Source organism: Pseudorasbora parva, chromosome 20 (assembly GCF_024679245.1).
Source record: "Pseudorasbora parva isolate DD20220531a chromosome 20, ASM2467924v1, whole genome shotgun sequence".
In the NCBI taxonomy this organism is placed as follows: domain Eukaryota; kingdom Metazoa; phylum Chordata; class Actinopteri; order Cypriniformes; family Gobionidae; genus Pseudorasbora; species Pseudorasbora parva.
Genome location: NC_090191.1, coordinates 44,003,024 through 44,010,523, shown reverse-complemented (window position 1 = coordinate 44,010,523; position 7,500 = coordinate 44,003,024). Strand labels below are relative to the sequence as shown.

The window sequence follows — 7,500 nt, the reverse complement described above, 5'->3', positions numbered from 1 at the left end:
AGACATCCGAGCGGCCTCTGGAGACACACACACACACACAAAACACGCGAAGATCCAGATCAGCAGAACCCGCTGAGCCAGAGACATCTGAGCGGCCTCTGGAGACACACACACACACACACACACACACAAAACACGTGAAGATCCAGATCAGCAGAACCCGCTGAGCCAGAGACATCTGAGCGGCCTCTGTAGACACACACACACACACATACACACACAAAACACGTGAAGATCCAGATCAGCAGAACCCGCTGAGCCAGAGACATCTAAGCGGCCTCTGGAGACACACACACACACACACACACACACACGTGAATATCCAGATCAGCAGAACCCGCTGAGCCAGAGACATCCGAGCGGCCTCTGGAGACACACACACACACACAAAACACGCAAAGATCCAGATCAGCAGAACCCGCTGAGCCAGAGACATCTGAGCGGCCTCTGGAGACACACACACACACACACACACACACACAAAACACGTGAAGATCCAGATCAGCAGAACCCGCTGAGCCAGAGACATCTGAGCGGCCTCTGTAGACACACACACACACACACACACACACACAAAACACGTGAAGATCCAGATCAGCAGAACCCGCTGAGCCAGAGACATCTAAGCGGCCTCTGGAGACACACACACACACACACACACACACACACACACACACACACACACGTGAATATCCAGATCAGCAGAACCCGCTGAGCCAGAGACATCCGAGCGGCCTCTGGAGACACACACACAAAGATCCAGATTCTCAGTACTGGTTCTCAGATGTGGTTCTCATAGATGGTTCTCAGAGCTGGTTCTCAGATGTGGTTCTCATAGATGGTTCTCAGAGCTGGTTCTTAGATGTGGTTCTCAGATGTGGTTCTCAGATGTGGTTCTCAGAGCTGGTTCTCAGAGGTGGTTCTCAGAGCAGGTTCTCAGAGCTGATTCTCAGAGCTGGTTCTCAGAGCTGGTTCTCAGAGCTGGTTCTCACAGCTGGTTCTCAGATGTGGTTCTCAGAGCTGGTTCTCAGATGTGGTTCTCAGATGTAGTTCTCACAGCTGGTTCTCAGATGTGGTTCTCAGAGCAGGTTCTCAGAGCTGGTTCTCAGATGTAGTTCTCAGAGCTGGTTCTCAGATGTGGTTCTCAGAGCAGGTTCTCAGATGTAGTTCTCAGAGCTGGTTCTCAGATGTAGTTCTCACAGCTGGTTCTCAGATGTGGTTCTCAGAGCAGGTTCTCAGAGCAGGTTCTCAGATGTAGTTCTCAGAGCTGGTTCTCAGATGTGGTTCTCAGAGCAGGTTCTCAGAGCTGGTTCTCAGATGTGGTTCTCAGAGCTGGTTCTCAGATGTGGTTTTCAGAGCTGGTTCTCAGATGTGGTTCTCAGATGTGGTTCTCAGATCAGGTTCTCAGAGCTGGTTCTTAGATCAGGTTCTCAGATAAGGTTCTCAGAGTTGGTTCTTAGATGTCGTTCTCAGAGCTGGTTCTCAGATCAGGTTCTCAGATCAGGTTCTCAGAGCTGATTCTTAGATGTCGTTCTCAGAGCTGATTCTCAGAGCAGGTTCTCAGATCAGGTTCTCAGAGTTGGTTCTTAGATGTCGTTCTCAGAGCTGGTTCTCAGATCAGGTTCTCAGAGTTGGTTCTTAGATGTCGTTCTCAGATCAGGTTCTCAGAGTTGGTTCTTAGATGTCGTTCTCAGAGCTGATTCTCAGAGCAGGTTCTCAGATGTGGTTCTCAGAGCTGGTTTTTAGATGTCGTTCTCAGATGTGGTTCTCAGAGTGTGTGTAGCGGCTCCTGCGCTCAGAGTGTGTGTAGCGGCTCCTGCGCTCAGAGGGTGTGTAGCGGCTCCTGCGCTCATGAGGGAGTGTAGCGGCTCCTGCGCTCAGAGGGTGTGTAGCGGCTCCTGCGCTCATGAGGGAGTGTAGCGGCTCCTGCGCTCATGAGGGAGTGTAGCGGCTCCTGCGCTTGTGTGAGTCTCCTCAGATGCGATACTAACGCTACTGGTTCCTGAAGTGTGTGTTAGTCTCCTCAGATGCGATGCTAACGCTACTGGTTCCTGAAGTGTGTGTGAGTCTCCTCAGATGCGATGCTAACGCTACTGGTTCCTGGAGTGTGTGTGAGTCTCCTCAGATGCGATACTAACGCTACTGGTTCCTGAAGTGTGTGTGTCTCCTCAGATGCGATGCTAACGCTACTGGTTCCTGGAGTGTGTGTGAGTCTCCTCAGATGCGATGCTAACGCTACTGGTTCCTGAAGTGTGTGTGAGTCTCCTCAGATGCGATACTAATGCTACTGGTTCCTGAAGTGTGTGTGAGTCTCCTCAGATGCGATGCTAACGCTACTGGTTCCTGAAGTGTGTGTGAGTCTCCTCAGATGCGATGCTAACGCAACTGGTTCCTAAATTGTGTGTGAGTCTCCTCAGATGCGATGCTAACGCTACTGGTTCCTGAAGAGTGTGAGTCTCCTCAGATGCGAAGCTAACGCTACTGGTTCCTGAAGTGTGTGTTAGTCTCCTCAGATGCGATGCTAACGCTACTGGTTCCTGAAGTGTGTGAGTCTCCTCAGATGCGATGCTAACGCTACTGGTTCCTGAAGTGTGTGTGAGTCTCCTCAGATGCGATGCTAACGCAACTGGTTCCTAAAGTGTGTGTGAGTCTCCTCAGATGCGAAGCTAACGCTACTGGTTCCTGAAGTGTGTGTTAGTCTCCTCAGATGCGATGCTAACGCAACTGGTTCCTGAAGTGTGTGTAAGTCTCCTCAGATGCGAAGCTAACGCTACTGGTTCCTGAAGTGTGTGTTAGTCTCCTCAGATGCGATGCTAACGCTACTGGTTCCTGAAATGTGTGTGAGTCTCCTCAGATGCGATGCTAACGCTACTGGTTCCTGAAGTGTGTGTGAGTCTCCTCAGATGCGAAGCTAACGCTACTGGTTCCTGAAGTGTGTGTTAGTCTCCTCAGATGCGAAGCTAACGCTACTGGTTCCTGAAGTGTGTGTGAGTCTCCTCAGATGCGATGCTAACGCTACTGGTTCCTGAAATGTGTGTGAGTCTCCTCAGATGCGATGCTAACGCTACTGGTTCCTGAAGTGTGTGTGTGTCTCCTCAGATGCGATGCTAACGCTACTGGTTCCTGAAGAGTGTGAGTCTCCTCAGATGCGAAGCTAACGCTACTGGTTCCTGAAGTGTGTGTTAGTCTCCTCAGATGCGAAGCTAACGCAACTGGTTCCTGAAGTGTGTGAGTCTCCTCAGTTGCGAAGCTAACGCTACTGGTTCCTGAAGTGTGTGTTAGTCTCCTCAGATGCGAAGCTAACGCTACTGGTTCCTGAAGTGTGTGTGAGTCTCCTCAGATGCGATGCTAACGCTACTGGTTCCTGAAGTGTGTGTGAGTCTCCTCAGATGCGATGCTAACGCAACTGGTTCCTGAAGTGTGTGTAAGTCTCCTCAGATGCGAAGCTAACGCTACTGGTTCCTGAAGTGTGTGTTAGTCTCCTCAGATGCGATGCTAACGCTACTGGTTCCTGAAATGTGTGTGAGTCTCCTCAGATGCGATGCTAACGCTACTGGTTCCTGAAGTGTGTGTGAGTCTCCTCAGATGCGAAGCTAACGCTACTGGTTCCTGAAGTGTGTGTTAGTCTCCTCAGATGCGATGCTAACGCTACTGGTTCCTGAAATGTGTGTGAGTCTCCTCAGATGCGATGCTAACGCTACTGGTTCCTGAAGTGTGTGTGAGTCTCCTCAGATGCGAAGCTAACGCTACTGGTTCCTGAAGAGTGTGAGTCTCCTCAGATGCGAAGCTAACGCTACTGGTTCCTGAAGTGTGTGTTAGTCTCCTCAGATGCGATGCTAACGCTACTGGTTCCTGAAGTGTGTGTGAGTCTCCTCAGATGCGAAGCTAACGCTACTGGTTCCTGAAGAGTGTGAGTCTCCTCAGATGCGAAGCTAACGCTACTGGTTCCTGAAGTGTGTGTAAGTCTCCTCAGATGCGAAGCTAACGCTACTGGTTCCTGAAGTGTGTGTTAGTCTCCTCAGATGCGATGCTAACGCTACTGGTTCCTGAAATGTGTGTGAGTCTCCTCAGATGCGATGCTAACGCTACTGGTTCCTGAAGTGTGTGTGAGTCTCCTCAGATGCGAAGCTAACGCTACTGGTTCCTGAAGAGTGTGAGTCTCCTCAGATGCGAAGCTAACGCTACTGGTTCCTGAAGTGTGTGTTAGTCTCCTCAGATGCGATGCTAACGCTACTGGTTCCTGAAGTGTGTGTGAGTCTCCTCAGATGCGAAGCTAACGCTACTGGTTCCTGAAGAGTGTGAGTCTCCTCAGATGCGAAGCTAACGCTACTGGTTCCTGAAGTGTGTGTTAGTCTCCTCAGATGCGAAGCTAACGCTACTGGTTCCTGAAGTGTGTGTGAGTCTCCTCAGATGCGAAGCTAACGCTACTGGTTCCTGAAGTGTGTGTTAGTCTCCTCAGATGCGATGCTAACGCTACTGGTTCCTGAAATGTGTGTGAGTCTCCTCAGATGCGATGCTAACGCTACTGGTTCCTGAAGTGTGTGTGAGTCTCCTCAGATGCGATGCTAACGCTACTGGTTCCTGAAGTGTGTGTGAGTCTCCTCAGATGCGATGCTAACGCTACTGGTTCCTGAAGTGTGTGTGAGTCTCCTCAGATGCGATGCTAACGCTACTGGTTCCTGAAGTGTGTGTTAGTCTCCTCAGATGCGAAGCTAACGCTACTGGTTCCTGAAGTGTGTGTGAGTCTCCTCAGATGCGAAGCTAACGCTACTGGTTCCTGAAGTGTGTGTTAGTCTCCTCAGATGCGATGCTAACGCTACTGGTTCCTGAAATGTGTGTGAGTCTCCTCAGATGCGATGCTAACGCTACTGGTTCCTGAAGTGTGTGTGAGTCTCCTCAGATGCGATGCTAACGCTACTGGTTCCTGAAGAGTGTGAGTCTCCTCAGATGCGAAGCTAACGCTACTGGTTCCTGAAGTGTGTGAGTCTCCTCAGATGCGAAGCTAACGCTACTGGTTCCTGAAGTGTGTGTTAGTCTCCTCAGATGCGAAGCTAACGCTACTGGTTCCTGAAGTGTGTGTGAGTCTCCTCAGATGCGAAGCTAACGCTACTGGTTCCTGAAGAGTGTGAGTCTCCTCAGATGCGAAGCTAACGCTACTGGTTCCTGAAGTGTGTGTTAGTCTCCTCAGATGCGAAGCTAACGCTACTGGTTCCTGAAGTGTGTGTGAGTCTCCTCAGATGCGATGCTAACGCTACTGGTTCCTGAAGTGTGTGTGAGTCTCCTCAGATGCGAAGCTAACGCTACTGGTTCCTGAAGTGTGTGTTAGTCTCCTCAGATGCGATGCTAACGCTACTGGTTCCTGGAGTGTGTGTGAGTCTCCTCAGATGCGATGCTAACGCTACTGGTTCCTGAAGTGTGTGTGAGTCTCCTCAGATGCGATGCTAACGCTACTGGTTCCTGAAGTGTGTGTGAGTCTCCTCAGATGCGAAGCTAACGCTACTGGTTCCTGAAGTGTGTGTTAGTCTCCTCAGATGCGATGCTAACGCTACTGGTTCCTGAAGTGTGTGTGAGTCTCCTCAGATGCGAAGCTAACGCTACTGGTTCCTGAAGTGTGTGTGAGTCTCCTCAGATGCGAAGCTAACGCTACTGGTTCCTGAAGTGTGTGTGAGTCTCCTCAGATGCGAAGCTAACGCTACTGGTTCCTGAAGTGTGTGTTAGTCTCCTCAGATGCGATGCTAACGCTACTGGTTCCTGGAGTGTGTGTGAGTCTCCTCAGATGCGATGCTAACGCTACTGGTTCCTGAAGTGTGTGTGAGTCTCCTCAGATGCGATGCTAACGCTACTGGTTCCTGAAGTGTGTGTGAGTCTCCTCAGATGCGAAGCTAACGCTACGGGTTCCTGAAGTGTGTGTTAGTCTCCTCAGATGCGAAGCTAACGCTACTGGTTCTTGAAGTGTGTGTGAGTCTCCTCAGATGCAAAGCTAACGCTACTGGTTCCTGAAGTGTGTGTGAGTCTCCTCAGATGCGATGCTAACGCTACTGGTTCCTGAAGTGTGTGTGAGTCTCCTCAGATGCGATGCTAACGCTACTGGTTCCTGAAGTGTGTGTGAGTCTCCTCAGATGCGATGCTAACGCTACTGGTTCCTGAAGTGTGTGTGAGTCTCCTCTAATGCGAAGCTAACGCTACTCTCTCTGCTCCTCAAATTGTCCCACAGACTTATAAAGTAAGTGCAGAAGCGGCCATGCTAAAGCGTTAGCTCCTGTAGAGATTAGCACACTCCCCTTCAGACTCTCTGCTCTTGAAGACAGGAGCACCCAAAACCTTCTTCTCAATCCTTTAAATGAAATGAAAAGCTGGTCTTCCCTGGATGAGGAAGTGTCCGTGTGTGCTCAGCTGATTCGGCAGATTCGTGTCGCGTCCGGTGTGAATGGTTTTGACGCTATATATTCGCTCCTCTTTCCGGTTCCGCGTCCGGTGTCAAAGGCCTCTAAGGTGGCTCCTTCATTGGCTCTAGCTCCGCTGAAGCGAGGGGGAGATTGAGAGCTCTCTCTGTTAGCAGCTCTGCTCCGCTCTGTTAGGGGCTCTGCTCCGCTCTGTTAGGGGCTCTGCTCCGCTCTGTTAGGGGCTCTGCTCCGCTCTGTTAGCGGCTCTGCTCCGCTCTGTTAGGGGCTCTGCTCCGCTCTGTTAGCGGCTCTGCTCCGCTCTGTTAGGGGCTCTGCTCCGCTCTGTTAGCGGCTCTGCTCCGCTCTGTTAGGGGCTCTGCTCCGCTCTGTTAGGGGCTCTGCTCCGCTCTGTTAGGGGCTCTGCTCCGCTCTGTTAGGGGCTCTGCTCCGCTCTGTTAGGGGCTCTGCTCCGCTCTGTTAGGGGCTCTGCTCCGCTCTGTTAGGGGCTCTGCTCCGCTCTGTTAGCGGCTCTGCTCCGCTCTGTTAGGGGCTCTGCTCCGCTCTGTTAGCGGCTCTGCTCCGCTCTGTTAGGGGCTCTGCTCCGCTCTGTTAGGGGCTCTGCTCCGCTCTGTTAGGGGCTCTGCTCCGCTCTGTTAGGGGCTCTGCTCCGCTCTGTTAGGGGCTCTGCTCCGCTCTGTTAGGGGCTCTGCTCCGCTCTGTTAGCGGCTCTGCTCCGCTCTGTTAGGGGCTCTGCTCCGCTCTGTTAGGGGCTCTGCTCCGCTCTGTTAGGGGCTCTGCTCCGCTCTGTTAGGGGCTCTGCTCCGCTCTGTTAGCGGCTCTGCTCCGCTCTGTTAGGGGCTCTGCTCCGCTCTGTTAGGGGCTCTGCTCCGCTCTGTTAGCGGCTCTGCTCCGCTCTGTTAGGGGCTCTGCTCCGCTCTGTTAGGGGCTCTGCTCCGCTCTGTTAGGGGCTCTGCTCCGCTCTGTTAGGGGCTCTGCTCCGCTCTGTTAGCGGCTCTGCTCCGCTCTGTTAGCGGCTCTGCTCCGCTCTGTTAGGGGCTCTGCTCCGCTCTGTTAGGGGCTCTGCTCCGCTCTGTTAGGGGCTCTGCTCCGCTCTGTT

At 52.2% G+C, this 7,500-nt stretch overlaps 1 protein-coding gene across 1 annotated transcript in view; it reads right to left on the bottom strand.

Moving 5' to 3' along the window:
- The window catches only part of LOC137049899 (transmembrane protein 60-like), a 13,356-nt gene that overhangs the window by 3,360 nt on the left and 2,496 nt on the right, over positions 1-7,500 (bottom strand). The window lies entirely within an intron of this gene.